Source organism: Mirounga angustirostris, unplaced genomic scaffold (genome assembly GCF_029215605.1).
Source record: "Mirounga angustirostris isolate CCGP_5_RB_7025 unplaced genomic scaffold, mMirAng1.0.hap1 SCAF_5, whole genome shotgun sequence".
Classification (NCBI taxonomy): Eukaryota; Metazoa; Chordata; class Mammalia; order Carnivora; family Phocidae; genus Mirounga; species Mirounga angustirostris.
Window position 1 is genome coordinate 174,335,145 of NW_026991713.1, and position 16,433 is coordinate 174,351,577.

The 16,433-nt window shown below is 40.4% G+C and overlaps 1 protein-coding gene across 8 annotated transcripts in view; it reads left to right on the plus strand.

Moving 5' to 3' along the window:
• SMURF1 (SMAD specific E3 ubiquitin protein ligase 1) overlaps positions 1 to 16,433 on the plus strand; it is a 111,238-nt gene that overhangs the window by 16,355 nt on the left and 78,450 nt on the right. Inside the window, exon 1 of one of the 8 annotated variants that reach the window (XM_064593290.1) lies at positions 2,983 to 3,158. The exons of the other annotated variants lie outside the window; for them this stretch is intronic. The gene's annotated coding sequence lies outside the window, so the exon portion shown is untranslated. Of the gene's footprint in view, positions 1 to 2,982; positions 3,159 to 16,433 lie in introns of those variants that run through there. 8 annotated transcript variants of the gene reach the window in all.

A 16,433-nucleotide genomic window follows, 5' to 3' on the forward strand; every position in this document is an offset into this window, starting at 1 on the left:
CTGGTATGAGGCAGTATGAGTCAAGGAATTGGTGCTCAGGATTGGGGTCACTGTAGGCAATAATAATGAAGATATTTGTCAATTCTCGAGGCTTTTATTACTCACCAGGCAGGCACTATGCTAGGCACGTTTCATGAATTATCCTCTCAATAAACTTACTAAGTAGGCACTATTCTTGTCCCTGTTTTGGAGACCGTGGAGTCAGTCCACCCAGTTCCACCACATACCAGTGTCTGGGCAAATCACGCATTTTGACTTTAAGCCTCAGACAATAACCTCATAAGGTTATTGTAAGGAATACATGGAGTAATTCGGCACCCAGCTGTTTCCCAGCATTTGGTAGGATTTACATTGCTGGAGGCTTCCCCGAGTATCTTGTAAGTGGTATACTTTGCTTCTTACTTTATCAGTTGGTGTAAACATTGTTTCTGAATCTAGTTCTTTTTTTTGTCTCCAAATTAGAATCGTCATTAAACGTCATTCAGTTAGGAGCTCTCTTTTTCAATTGACCTTTCCACTTCAAAGGTTGTTTATGGAGGGGGAAAATGGCCCTAGCATTATTGTGACAAAGATAAGTAACAATATAAAAAGGAAAGTGAATATTCTCAAATTTCCACCTCCTCTTACCAATTTGATACTTATTTTTTATTGCTATTTCTGACTTGGCCTACATTTCTATTGATTATTTACTAAAAATCAGAATAAACTGTCTTATTATTATGTATCACACATAGATCACTGAAACATTACTCTGTAATTACAGTTCCTCTAAAAAATAAATACAGTTAATCCTTGAACAACATGGGTTTAAACCGCATGGGTCCACTTACAAAATTTTTTTTTTAATAAATACAGTGCAGTACTGTAAATGTATTTTCTCTTATGATTTTAATTTTTCTCTAGCTTACTTTATTGCAAGAATATAGTATATAATACATAGAACATTACAAAATATGGGCGCCTGGGTGGCTCAGTTGGTTAAGCGACTGCCTTCGGCTCAGGTCATGATCCTGGAGTCCCAGGATCGAGTCCCACATCAGGCTCCCTGCTCAGCAGGGAGTCTGCTTCTCCCTCTGATCCTCCTCCCTCTCATGCTCTCTGTCTCTCATTCTCTCTCTCGCAAATAAATAAAATCTTAAAAAAAAAAAAAAGAACATTATAAAATACGTGTTAATTGACAGTTTATGTTATCAGTAAGCCTTCCAGTCAATAGTAGGCTGTTAGTAGTTATGTTTTGGGGGGAGTCAGAAGTTATACACAGATTTTCAACTGCACAGGGATAGAGGGGTGGGTCAATGCCCCTACCCCCCAAGCTCCCTGTTGTTCAAGGTGTCAACTATAAAATTTTGGGGTGACTTCTGAAAATTTAAACTTTTTTTTTAATGAAGTATAATTGACACACAGTATTACATTAGTTTCAGGTGTACAACAGTGATTCGACAACTCTCTCCATTATGCTCTGCTCCCCACAATTGTAGCTACCATCTGTCCCTATGCAATGCTATCACAGTACCATCGACTGTATTCCCTCGACTCTACTTTCGTCCCCATGACTCACTCATTCCGGTACCTCCCACTCCCTTTCACACATTTTTCCCCACCCTCACCCCCCTCCCTCTGGTACCCATCAGTTTGTAAAAGTTTGAACATTGTTTAGGCTATCCCGGTGATACCTTTCTATTTGGTTTGGTCCCCAGGCCTCCTCACCACCCACTCTCTGTGAAAGAATTTTATATTCTATTTAATAGTGTCATGAAGCTGGTTGTCACTTTGAGATAGAGCATCCTGTGGTTCCATTTAATCCAGCATGTGAACTCATGAACCAGGTTGAGGAGAGAATTTGCTAGTATGGATAATTGTTGGCTCTTGGAGACATTTTGAACAGTACCCAACTCTAACACCAGTGGTTGTCCTGAAGACTCAAGAGAAATGATGGGAAATTATGATTATGTAAAAAGAAATACAGTTGATATCTGTGTGACTGAGTCCTTCTTTTTGGTAGTGCAGGGCTAAGGACATTAACACTTCAAAAATACTAAAGAACGAGTCAGTGTAGCTGTTTCTTTCTGTCCTGATGGCATCAGGCAGCTACCAAGATGGCACCTCGTCAGAAACATGCTCAGTCAGTGGAGGCTGTTCTTCTCCTGGCTCCCTGATCTCCACAGGGACTAAGTGCTGTGGGGAGCCCACTGGAACAATAGTTTCCCCTGAAGTCTGAGGAGCTTGTTCTTGGGTGTGGTGCTTCCCTCCACAACTGTTTAGTTGTCAGACTGCAATGATTTTATCTCTCAGCAATGTTCCAGGAGGTTTTAGTGAAAATATAAAACTGCCTGCCCGCCTCTCAAACAGAGTTTGAAAAGAGGTCTCTTGGGGGAGGACAGACCGAGTCTTCTAAGTGGTCTGTGATCCAAAGCATTTCCTGGGCTACGTGTTTATCAAGGCTGAGTTTTACTTCCAAACTAAGCTTGAGAAGAATCTGGGAATGTTTCCCAGCTGATTGGGGGTAGGGAGAAGAGGAGGATGCAAGCCTGAAAGAACAGAGAAATTTCACTCTCGTTTTTATCTTCTTACCACAGATATCTGCTGAAATCTGTCTATGGATATGGCTTGTAAAATAGAAACTTTCTGGAGTACGAAGCAGTATAGGATGTTGAATGTTAATTTTTATTTTACTTTATTTTTGAGAGAGAGAGAAAGAAAGGGGCAGAGGGAGAAGGAGAGAGAGAATCCTCAAGTGGACTCCCAGCTAAGTGTGGAGCCCGACACGGGGCTCGATCCCAGGACCCTGAGATCATAACCTGAGTGGAAATCAGGAGTCAGATGCTTAACTGACTAAGCCACCCACGCGCCCCTGTTGAATGTTAATTTGAAAATTATATATCATATTTTTATTTGAGGAATGGAACATTGAGAAGATTAGCTTTTATTTATTTATTTTAAAAGATTTTTATTTATTTGTCAGAGAGAGAGAGCACAAGCTGGGGGAGAGTCAGAGGAAGAGGGAGAAGCTGACTCCCCAACAAACAGGTTGCCCGATGCAGAGCTCGATGCCAGGACCCTGCGATTATGATGTGAGCTGAAGACAGACGCTTAACCGACTGAGCCACCCAGGCGTCCTGGAAGATCAGCTTTTAAATGGATCAGATTTACTCTTCAAGGTGAAAAAAAAATGCAGACAAAAGAGCATTATCTCCCTGTTAATTGCCATTAATCTCGAGTCACCCCAGTGTTTTTGCTGTGACCCTTATCTCACAGTTCAAGGTCTCAGTTGACATATTTGGGAAGAGTGAGGTGTTGGGGAAATAGTGCTAAGTAGATGGTTTTTCCTTCCTGTCTGACTCAGTGTTCGAGAACTTCTTTTAGACAATATGTTGATTTTAATACTTCGATGCTGGGTTTATGTCGTTACAGACATTCTGGTATATAGAGTGTTTCTTTGCTCTCTTAGTAGAAATCTTCTAAAGAAAACGTGTCTCCCTTATGTCACTGTTTCTTTCCCTATAAGTTTTTGTAGTCACTACTCCTTTTTCGAGAATTCAGATGTCGATGGTACCAGAAGAAAATTTCTTTGGCCTGAATAATGCCAACTTCACTTCCCTCAGTGATGACACATTCACATGGATTTTAAATTTGTTGTTTTCTCCTCACTGCGCTGCTGTGTGTGTGGGTTCCCTAGCTGGAGAGTCTGGTATTGGTGGTGAAAGACTTCAATCTAAATTTAGATTCTTTTCAGAGGTTTCATAGAATACTTCCTTAAATTAAGTCACAGACCGCAAAAGCAGCTGCTGTGTGGGGCTTCCAGGTTTGGTGGTGGTGGTTTTTTTTTTTTTTTTCCCTGCTCTCTAAATAAAGAAGATGGGGCAGGAAGGGACTGGCTGTCACTCCCAGCTGCTTGAGGCGGGTCGGGAGAGGTGGTTCTGCCATTGTAGCCAGAATCACTAGCAGCTTCTGTAAGGAATTGAAGGATAAGGGGACAAGGTTTGATGGTAATCTGACAAAAATGGAAAACAGTCCCCAGTCCGAGGAAGTATGGCTAAAACAAGCACTTTGTTTTGGGTTGTATTGTAGGTGGCAGGCAGTAATGGGTAATGATAGGACTTCCTTTTGTCTGACACCTGTAAATTGACTTGGAAACTTAGAAACCGTGAATTAAACCAGTACAGTTAATTTTTAGGGAGAGTGATACAGTTGGAAGATCTTCAGAGTCCAGAGAAAGAGTTGAAAGTAGGGTGTTGAGGACAATCATGGTGTGTTACACAATCTCCCTCTCTTTCCTGGAATACATGTTTTCACATCCTTTCAGTATGAACTCCCTTACCTGTCAGTGTCCACAGGCCCCAGACTAGAGAGCTAGATTCTCAAGTGGGAGGCGGGAGGGGCCGGGGAGCCTGAGCACTGCCTGCTGGGCAACATACTTAGCCTTCCAGTTTCTGCTGTGGCACCGTCACACTATTCATATGCCCTTATGTTTGCGAATGGTGTGATTATATTCTACAGCAGTATTCCAGTACCTTTCATTGTTAGACACAAACATGTAAATCTCATTCCCACCCAGTGTTTCTCCCCCCGCATGCATCAGCAGTCTTCCCATGAGCATATTTTCATTATATAACCACCCCTTGATTTCAGTATTTCCTCTTTTACAAAGGTCAATTTGTTTTTTTTTTTGGCGTGGGGGGTGGGGATGTGGGGGTGGGGGAAAGTATCTGTACGTGGCGTAACATGTCGACTGTGTAAGGTGACTTCTTTTAAAAAGGAAGTCTTTTCACACCTGCCCCTAACCTTGAAATTCTCTTCCCCAGAGACATTCTGGTGGTAACACTTTCTTGTTTATTTTTGCAAAGATGTGTTAGATGAAAATGCTTATATATTCTTCCTTTCCCTACCCCTCTTTTTGAAGAAAAACATAGACTCAGTTCTGTACCTTGCTTTTTTCACCCAATGATGTATCTTTGGAAAGCTTCCATATATATCAGTATATATAGAATTGCCTCCTCTTTTTTCCCCTAAGATTTTATTTATTTATTTAGAGCGAGCGAGCGTGTGTGCATGAGCAGGGGGTAGGGATGGGGGTAGGAGGGGCAGAGGGCAGGGGAGAGAGAATCCCAAGCAGACTCTGCGCTGAGCGAGGAGCCGGACGTGGGGCTCAGTCTCACGACCCTGAGATCATGACCTGAGCTGAAATCAAGAATTGGGTGCTTAACCAACTGAGCCACCCAGGTGCCCCCTTCTTCTTCTCTTTTTAAAAATTGAAGTAGAAGTTGGAGCACCTGGTTGGTGCAGTCGGTTAAGCATCTGCCTTCGGCTTAGGTCATGATTCTGGGGTCCTGGGATCGAGCCCCATATAAGATCTATCTCCCTCTCCCTCTGCTGCTCCCCCTGCTCTTGTGCTCCCTCTTTGGCGCTCTCTTTCTCTCTCTCTCTCTTTCAAATAAATAAAATCTTAGGGGCACCTGGGTGGCTCAGTCATTAAGCACCTGCCTTCGGCTCAGGTCATGATGCCAGCGTCCTGGGATCAAGCCCCGCATCAGGCTCCCTGCTCGGCGGGAAGCCTGCTTCTCCCTCTTTCACTCCCCCTGCTTGTGTTCCTCTCTCACTGTGTCTCTCTCTGTCAAATGGATAAATAAAATCTTTAAAAAAAAAAAAATAGAGGTAAAAGTTAACTGTGTATAATTCAGTGGCTTTATTATATTCCCAATGTTGTGTAACCATCATCACTGTTGAATTCCAGAATGTTTTCATTATCCCAAAAAGAAATCCAATACCCACTTGGCCATCACTCTCCATCTCCCCAACCCTAGCCCTGGCAACCGTTAATCTGCTTTCCATTTCAATGAATTTGCCTATTCTGGGCATTTCATAAAAATGCAACCCTACAATATGTGGCCGTTTTTGTCTGGCTTCTTTCACTTCACATAATGTTTTCAAGGTTCATTCATGTTGTAACGTGTATCACTACTTCACTCCTTTTTATGGCTGGATAATATTCCATTGTGTGGATGGACCACATTTATCCATCAGTTGATGGACACCTGGGTTGTTCCCACTTTTTGGCTATTATGAATAATGCTATGTGCAGATTTTTGTGTGAACATGTTTTCGGTGCTCTTGGATATATACCTGAGAGTAGAAATGCTAGGTCATATGGAATTCTATGTTTTTTTGTTTTTTTGTTTTTTTTTCATGAGAGACAGGGAGAGAGAGAGGCAGAGGGAGAGGGAGAAGCAGGCTCCCTGCTCAGGACCCTGGGATCATGACCTGAGCCGAAAGCAGACGCTTAACCATCTGAGCCACCCAGGCGCCCTGGAATTCTATGTTTAAATATTAAGGAACTGCTAAACTGTTTTTCATAGTGGCTGCACACTTTTACCATCCCACCAGCGGTGAATGAGAGTTCCATTTTCTCCACATCCTAGCCAATGCTTATTTTTTTCTTTCCTTTTCCTTTCTTTTCCTTTCTTTTTTAGAGTTACTATTATAGCCGTCCTAATGGATATGAGGTGTTATCTTATTGTGGTTTTGATTTGTATTTCCCTAATGGCTAAAGATTGTTGAGGATCTTTTCGTGTGCTTATTGGCCATTTTTCTATCTTCCTTAGAGAAATGTCTACCAATTGGGTTATTTGTCTTTTTGTTTTGAATTCTAAGAGTTTTTAAAATATATTCTGGGTACTAGACCCTTATTAGGTATATGATTTCCAAATATCTTCTTCCAGTCTATAGGTTGTCTTTTCACTCTCCTATAGTGTCGTTTGATGCACAATTTTTTTAAATTTTGGTAAAGTCATTTATTTTTTATTGTTGTTGTTAGTGCTTTTGGTGTCATATTTAAGAAACCACTCTACTCCAAAATAATGAAAAATTTACCCTTATGTTTTCTCAAGAGTTTTATAGTTTCTGCTCTTACAAATAAGTCCTTCATTCATTTTGAATTAATTTTTGTATATGTTGTGAGATAGGGGTCCAAATGTATCCTTTTGCAAGGATATCTAGTTGTTCCAGCACCATTTGTTGAAAGGACTATTTGTTGAAAATGCCTGTTGATTGGACTTGGCACCTTGTCAAAAATCATTTGACCATAAATATATTGCTTTATTTCTGGACTCTCAGTTGTATTCTGTTGATCTAGAATGTGTCTTTCTTTTTCTTTTAATATTTTATTTTATTAAATATTTTATTTATTTGACAGAGAGAGACACAGTGAGAGAGGGAACACAAGCAGGGGGAGTGGGAGAGGGAGAAGCAGGCTTCCTGCAGAGCAGGAAGCCCGATGCGGGGCTCGATCCCAGGACTCTGGGATCATGACCTGAGCCGAAGGCAGACGCTTAATGACTGAGCCACCTCGGTGCCCCTAAAATGTCTCTCTCTTTTTTTTTTTTAAAGATTTTATTTATTTATTTGACAGAGAGAGACACAGCGAGAGAGGGAACACAAGCAGGGGGAGTGGGAGAGGGAGAAGCAGGCTCCCCGCAGAGCAGGGAGCCCAATGCAGGACTTGATCCCAGGACCCAGGGATCATGACCTGAGCTGAAGGCAGTCGCTTAACCAACTGAGCCACCCAGGCGCCCTAGAATGTCTCTCTTAATGCCAGTTCTGCACTATATTGATAACTATTGCTTCATAGTAAGTTGAAATGGGAAGTGTAAGTCTTCTGACTTTGCTCTTTTTAAAATTTTTTTGAAATTTTGTTTTGTTATGTTAGTCACCATACAGTACATCATTAGTTTTTGATGTAGCGATCCATGATTCATTGTTTTCGTATAACACCCAGTGCTCCATGTAGTACATGCCCTCCTTAATACCCATCACCAGGCTAACCCATCCCCCCACTCCCCTCCCCTCTAAAACTCTCGGTTTGTTTCTCGGAGTTCATAGTCTGTCATGGTTCATCTCCCCCTCTGATTCCCCCCCTTCATTTTCAAGATTGTTTTGACTATTCAGCATTCTTTGCAATTCCATATGAATTTTAGGATGAGCTTGTTCATTTCTATCAAAAGGCACTTGGGATTTTAATAGGAATTGCTTTGGGTCTATAGATCACTTTGGGGATTGTTGCCATCTTAACGTTATTTAATATTACAATCCATGAACAGGGATACTATTTAAGTCTTTTATAGTTTCTTGTAACAACCTATTATAATTTTCAGTGTATAAGTCTTGTACTTCTTTGGTTAAATTTATTTGTAAGCATTTTGTTCTCTTTGATAGTGTAAAATGGAATTATCTCCTTAACTTTATTTTTGGATTGTTCATTGCTAGTGTAGAGAAATATAACTGATTTTAGTATGCTGATCTTGTATTCTGCAATTTGGCAAAACCCATTTATTAACTTCCATAGTTTTTGTGTGGATTCTTTGGGGTTTTCTGTAGATAAGATTATGTTGTGTGTGTGTGTTTTTTTTCATTTCCAGTGTGGATGCTTTTTATCTGGCAAGACAGACATTCTAATCTTAGTCCCATTATTAGGGGGAAACCATTTAGTCTTTCATCAATATGATGTTAGCTGTGGGTTTTTCACAGATGCCCTTTATCCAGCTGAAGGAGTTCCCTTCTGTTCCTAGTTTGTTGAGTGGTTTTTGTTTTTCGTTTATCATGAACCAGTATTGGAATTTGTCAAATGCCTTTTCTGCATTAATTCAAGTGATATTGCAGTTTTAAGAATTCTATTAATATATTACATTAAATGATTTTTTTAATTGTAGAGCTACCCTTGCATTTCTGGGATATAAAACCCACTTGGTCCTGTATAGAATCCTTTTAATATGGTATTGTATTCAATTTGCTGGTATTTCATTGAGGATTATTTGCATTTATAGTCATAAGAGATACTGGTCTGTGATGTCTTTGTCTGACTTTGGTATAAGGGTGATATAGGCCTCACAGAATGAGTTAGGAAGTAGTCCCCTGTCTTCTATTTTTGAAAGAATTTATGAAGGCATGGGTTAATTTTTATTTAAATGTTTAGTGGAACTCACCAGTGAAGCCATCTGGTCCTGGGACTTTTCTTTTTGGGATGTATTTTGATTACAGAATCTTTACATGTTCTAGGTTTATTCAGATTTGCTGTTTCTTTTCTAGTCCTTTTTGGTGGTTTCTGTGTTTTTAAGATTTTCTGCATTTCATCTAGGTTACCTAATTTGCTGGCGTACAGCAGTTCATAGTATTCTCTTATCCTTTTCATTTCTGAAGATCAGTAGGAATGACCTCACTTTAATTTCTTATTTTAATTATTTGAACAGTCTTTTCCCTTGGTCAGTTTGTCTAAACATTTGTTGCTTTGTTGATCTCTTCAAAGAACCAACTTTTGGTTTTGAGGATTTTTTGTTTTGTTTTCTACTTCACTTATCTGTGCTCTGATCTTTATTGTTTCATTCTACCTGCTTTGGGTTTAGTTTGCTCTTCTTTTTCTAGTTCCTTTAGGTGGATGGTTAGGTTATTAATTTGAGATCCTCTTCTTTCAATGTAGGCATTTACAGCTGTCAGTTTCCCTCTTTGCACTGCTTTTGCTGCATCTCATACATTTTGATATGTGGTATTTTTATTTTCACTTACCTCAAAAGTATTTTCTATTTGTAATGTTTTCTTGATCCACTAAGTTTGGTTTTTTTTTTTTTTTTTTTTTTTTTTTTGAGAGAGAGCACACGCATGCGTGTGAGTGTAGGGTTGGGGAGGGGCAGAGGGAGAGAGAGAGTCTCAAGCAGGCTCCATGCCCAGCATGGAGCTCCATTTGGGGCTCGATCTCATGATCCTAAGACCCAGACCTGAGCCAAAATCAGATGCTTAACTGAATGAACCACCCAGGCACCCCAGTGACTTACTAGTTTTTAAAAGTACGTTGTTTAGCTTCAACCGATTTGTGAATTCTGGATTTCCTTCTGTTATTGATTTTCAATTTCATTCCACTGTGGTTGGAGGAGATACTTTGAATTATTGCAGTCTCTTAAAATTTATTAAGACTTTTTTATGGCCTAATGTATGGTTAATACTGGAGAACATTTCACATACATTTGGGAAGAATGTGTTTTCTGTTTGTGATTGTTCTGTGTGTCTGTTAGGTCTAGTTGGTTTATAGTGTTAAGTCTTCTGTTTCCTTTTTAATCTTCTGGCTAATTTTTCTATCCATTATTGAAAGTGGGGTGTTGATGCCTCCAACTATTATTGTGGAACTTTCTATTTCTCCCTTCAATTTTGTCAGTTTTACCTTTATATATTTGGGGCTCCATTGTTAGGTGCATATATATCTGTAATCATTATAGCTTCCTTGTGAATTGACTCTTTTATCATTATATAAGGTCTGTCTTTGTCCCTTGTAACAATTTTTGTCCTAAAGTCTGTTTTGTCTCATGTTAATATAGCCACTCCAGTTGTTGTCTTTGGTCACTGTTAGTGTGGAGTATCTTTTTCTATCTGTTCATTTTCAACCTGTTTGTGTATTTGAATCTAAAATGAATCATTTATAGACAGCATATAGTTGGATCATGTTTTGTTATCCATTTTGTTCATCTCTACCTTTTAGTTGAAGAGTTTAACATTTAAATTTATGTATTTGTTGATAAAGACATCTACCAGTATTCCTGGAGCTTTTACATTTGTGTTACATAAGCATTTATACTAAGGAGTCTATAACCAGATGCAGCTTAGGTGCTATTGTTGGGTCCATTGTGAAGAAAATAAAATGCTAATTATTGTCACTAGCAGGAAAAAAAAAAAAGACTTCTGCCATTTTGATATTTGTTTTCTGTATGCCTTCTGTCCGTTTTTTGGTTACTGTGTTCCTCCATTATCCCTTATCTATGTTAAATCACCTGGCCCTCTTTGATGGACATGTAGGGTGTCTATAGTCTTGCACTTTTACACATGATGCTGCAGTGAATATCCTTGAATGTGTGTCATTTTACACATCTGTAAGCATGACTGTGGATGAATTTCTACATGGAAATTCAGCTGCTGCTGGAATGATGCTGACAGAAATTGGGAAACAGGCAAGAAGTCACTTTTTCTTCCTCATCTCTCACCCTCTCTCTAGGACTTTCCATTGGCAGCTCTGAACAGGGAGCCAGTTGGCTTGGTGTCTGGGAGCCCAGCCCCAGTATCACAGGGTAGAGTATAGCAGAGTGGGGAAGAGGAGAGAAGATGGGCAAATAATTGCATATGAGAAATCATCATATTCTCTTAATATCTTATTTCCAGAAGTGCAAACTGATTTTCAACTTCTTAAAATTAAGTGAAATTAACTTCTTAATATCAATTAGGAGAAATTAATCTCTTCACATCACAAATTTGTTAATCTTGTAGATTCTGAATTCCATCCATGGTTCTTACTAACCCTCTCTCTTGACGAGCTGTGCATATTACTTTAGGCTTACAGCTATGTCTTTAGTGACTGACTTGAAAAAATGGCTCTGCAAAGTGATACCCATCTAATGGACGATTCTACTGTGTCCTTTTCAAATCTTGGATGAGCAGGAGTATTGTCCGTTTCTGCATTAGTTTATTGGACAGCGTATTTCAAGTCTTTGCCAAATCTTACCTTCCTTTTCCACATGGTTCCTATTGTTCTGCCATTATCAAATAACATGCCTAAAAGGAGGTAACTTGTTGCATGTTTTGGCATCTATAGAACAGTAGAAATATCTCTTGGAAGTGGAAAAAAAAGTTTCATTTGGTGGGCATAGTCTAGAGTGACCATATTTTTTGTTTCTGCTTGGAACAGTTCTGTTTTAAACCTGTTGTCCTGGCATAATCAATAATAGTGTCCTTTCTTTTTCTAAAACGTGCCCTGGTTTGGTTGATGTGGTCACTGGATGTGAAACTTACCCATCTGACTGATGTTTAACCATATTCTCTGGTCTAGTTCTATTCTTAGAAATTCTAAAACTTAACTTCTGAGATGTTAGCTGTGTCACCTCGTGGGCAAGTCATACAGAGAGAGGCTAAAGTCTGGAGTTGAGGTTAACAGAAGGGCCTGTGACTGAAGGCATATGTAGCTCTGTAGACAACACATGAGGATCTTCATTCAACATGTGTGCTGTCACATGATGTGCATGCATCTTTCCAGACATGTGTATATCTCTGAAAAGATATGTTTCTCTATTTGGTGGTGTTATACTTTATTAAAGGAATGATTCTTTTCAAGAAGAGAGATCCTATTAATCTTTTAAAAATTGAAAGTCTTGAGTGCAAGGGCGTAACAGGGAATGCCTGGTATGGACCAGTTGTTGAGACTCTACAAAGCAACAATGGCCAAGTGTTTTTTAGTTTGCGACCGGGGTGAGTTTCACTGTAGTTTGGTTAATTCTGTTCTGTTAGTGCCTTTCACATACTTTAAAGGGATAGTCTTAAAACGTTTGAGTTTGGAGATGTCTGTTATGAATGATTTTTTTTTTTCTTTTTAAGAAGAATGACTTTTTTTTTTTTTTAAAGATTTTATTTATTTATTTGACAGAGACAAAGACCGCGAGAGCAGGAACACAAGCAGGGGGAGTGGGAGAGGGAGAAGCAGGCTTCCTGCCGAGCCGGGAGCCCGATGTGGGACTCGATCCCAGGACCCTGGGATCATGACCTGAGCCGAAGGCAGTCGCTTAACCAGCTGAGCCACCCAGGCGCCCAAGAAGAATGACTTTTGAAAGTGTTCTCGGATAGACAAATTAGATTAATGACCTCACTTTTCCTCCTTGTCACACTTTTGGTATATTTGTCATGTATTTTCTGGGCCAGGTGTAGATAAGTGCAAATAAGTTTGCTGTTGAGGTGGACATTCAAATGTCTCACTACCCTGATGTTGTTACTAATACTCAAAAGAATGAGTGAGATTTCGTTAAGAGTAACCTCTTTTCAGGAATGTTGAAAAAGAAAAGCAAAGCTGGCGGCATCACAATTCCGGACTTCCAGCTCTATTACAAAGCTGTCATCATCAAGACAGTATGGTACTGGCACAAAAACAGACACATAGATCAATGGAACAGAATAGAGAGTCCAGAAATGGACCCTCAACTCTGTGGTCAACTAATCTTCGACAAAGCAGGAAAGAATGTCCAATGGAAAAAAGACAGTCTCTTCGACAAATGGTGTTGGGAAAATTGGACAGCCACATGCAGAAGAATGACACTGGACCATTTCCTGACACTACACGCAAAAATAGACTCCAAATGGATGAAAGACCTCAATGTGAGACAGGAGTCCATCTAAATCCTAGAGGAGAACATAGGCAGCCTCTTCGACCTCAGCCGCAGCTACTTCTTTCTAGAAATTGCCAAAGGCAAGGGAAGCAAGGGCAAAATGAACTATTGGGACTTCATCAAAATAAAAAGGTTTTGCACAGCAAAGGAGATAGTCAACAAAACCAAAAGACAACCGACAGAGTGGGAGAAGGTATTTGCAAATGACACATCAGATAAAGGGCTAGTATCCAAAATCTATAAAGAACTTAGCAAACTCAACACCCAAAGAACAACTAATCCAATCAAGAAATGGGCAGAAGACATGAACACACATTTTTCCAGAGAAGACATCCAAATGGCCAACAGATACATGAAAAAGTGCTCAACATCGCTCGGCATCAGGGAAATCCAAATCAAAACCTCAATGAGATACCACCTCACACCAGTCAGAATGGCTAAAGTTAACAACTCAGGAAACGACAGATGTTGGTGGGGATGCGGAGAAAGGGGAACCCTCCTACAGTGTTGGGAATGCAAGCTGGTGCAGGCACTCTGGAAAACAGTATGGAGCTTCCTCAAAAAGTTGAAAATAGAGCTACCCTACGACCCAGCAATTGCACTACTGGGTATTTACCCCAAAGATACAAACATAGTGATCCGAAGGGGTACGTGCACCCCAATGTTTATAGCAGCAATGTCCACAAGAGCCAAACTATGGAAAGAGCCAAGATGTCCATCAACAGATGAATGGATAAAGAAAATGTGGTATACATATATACAATGGATATATATATTTATGCAGCCGTAAAAAAACTGAAATCTTGCCATTCGCAACGACATGGATGGAACTAGAGGGTATTATGCTAAGCAAAATAAATCAATCAGAGAAAGACCTGTATCATATGATCTCACTGATATGAGGAAGTCTTAATCTCAGGAAATAAACTGAGGGTTGCTGGAGTGGTGGGGGGTGGGAGGGATGGGGTGGCTGGGTGATAGACATTGGGGAGGGTATGTGGTATGGTGAGCACTGTGAATTGTGCAAGACTGATGAATCACAGACCTGTACCTCTGAAACAAATAATATATGTTAAAAAAAAGAAAGGAAGGGAAAAATGAAGGGGGGCGATCAGAGGGGGAGACGAACCATGAGAAACTATAGACTCTGAGAGACAAACTGAGGGTTCTAGAGGGGAGGAGGGTGGGGGGATGGGTTAGCCTGGTGGTGGGTATTAAAGAGGGCACATATTGAATGGAGCACGGGGTGTTATGCACAATGAATCATGGAACACTACATCAAAAACTAATGATGTGGGCGCCTGGGTGGCTCAGTCGTTAAGCGTCTGCCTTCGGCTCAGGTCATGGTCCCAGGGTCCTGGGATCGAGCCCTACATCGGGCTCCCTGCTCCGCGGGAAGCCTGCTTCTCCCTCTCCCCCTCCCCCTGCTTGTGTTCCCTCTCCTGCTGTGTCTCTCTCTGTCAAATAAATAAATAAAAAAATCTTAAAAAAAAAAAAAACTAATGATGTATGTTGATTAACATAACATAGCAAAATAAAATTTAGAAAGGCAACCTTCTTTCTTTGGGACTGCCATTTGGTGCCACTTTGGAATTGGCTTTGGGAGGGCTGGAACCAGCTTAATATTGCTCGCTTCCTATAACTATGCTATTTGGCACAAGCAGCCCTGCAAATGGAACAGAAGATCATTCCCAGTAGGGACTGTTGGAGGTCGTGTGTACCCAGATTTCTCTGTATCCGAGAAGAGTTGTTTCCCTGTTGTTGTGTTAGGTGCAAAGGATTTCCAGGAACTCTTAATGAGTGTGGATTATGAGGAATCAGTCAGAAAGATCTCAATGTAGGTTTTATATTTTTAAAAGCGAGGGGTGCCTGGCTGGCTCAGTCAGTAGAACATGCGACTCTAGATCTCGGGGTTGTCAGTTTGAGCCCCACATTGGGTGGAGAGATTACTTAAAAATAAAATCTTAAAAAAAACAAAGGTGAGGCTTTAGTTTTCTGAAAAGAAAGCGTTCTTGGAGATGTTCCCGCTGGTGAGGGTTCCTCATGGTGGCAGAGGAGTTAATGTGTCAGGTGGTAAGGGTGGATCTCAATCCTCTTCCTACAGATGGCATGGGAGAGCTCCTTCTGGGTTTGATCCGCAGGTGGTGTGGGCAGTGAGTTGCCTTTTTTGTCTTATTTCTTTTGGTGACGCAGGAATATACCTTACCCCCAAACTCATCATAGAATCTACAGTTTATTAATTCCATTTGGTTAATAACTATAAGTATGTGGATTTCTTCCTACTGTTTTCCACACTTACTTATCCAATATAGGAAAAACACAAGGGGAATATTTCATCTTCACTGTGGCAATGAGCAGGTAACTCAAAAAATGCAAAGAGCTTCTTAACTTTGATTTAGTCCATAAATCACTTGAGGAAAACCAATAGAAGGAAGACAAGAGCTGCAGAAGGCAATGGAATTCTTAGAGTGAGAGTTGGCCACCTGTCTGATTTACCTGCAGTTAGTCCCCTCACTGCTTGCTATAGGGGCGGCCAGAGTTTAGGCTTTTTCTTTGTGGTTTATGTGGCCTTGTGTTCCCAGTATTTACCAAATATTTTAAATAGTTTTCCAAAAAATTTCCTTGTTCATTTCCACAGTGTGCACATTCAGACCATAAAAGGACCTATTGAGATACATGTTAAAATTCCACAAATGGGGGTGCCTGGGTGGCTCAGTCATTGGGCGTCTGCCTTCGGCTCAGGTCATGATCCAGGGTCCTGGGATCGAGCCCCGCATCGGGCTCCCTGCTCGGCGGGAAGCCTGCTTCTCCCTCTCCCACTCCCCCTGCTTGTGTTCCTGCTCTCACTATCTCTTTCTCTGTCAAATAATAAAGTCTTTAAAAAAATAAAATTAAAATTCCACAAATGATAGTGTCTCTTAACGATGGGTTTTTAGATTTCGATTACAGGGATTTAGAGTAGTTTAATATAGGCTGAATTTTTCTAGATCTTTGATATTTTCCAGTTTGCTTCCTCGGGATAGTCTATCTTGATAGACTTCAACGCCCTGATTCCCTTCACTTCAGTACTCATTAATGGAGCAACTAAACTATTTGTGACAACTTTTTTTCTGTACCGTGGAGGATACTAAATAAAAGAAGGGAATTTATCAGATGTAGTCTCTGCTTTCTAGAATCTTACATTGGGAAGAGAAGGATTGGGAGGAAAACTAGCAGATTGCAATACATGCTCCATTAAAGGCAAACAGAATCACA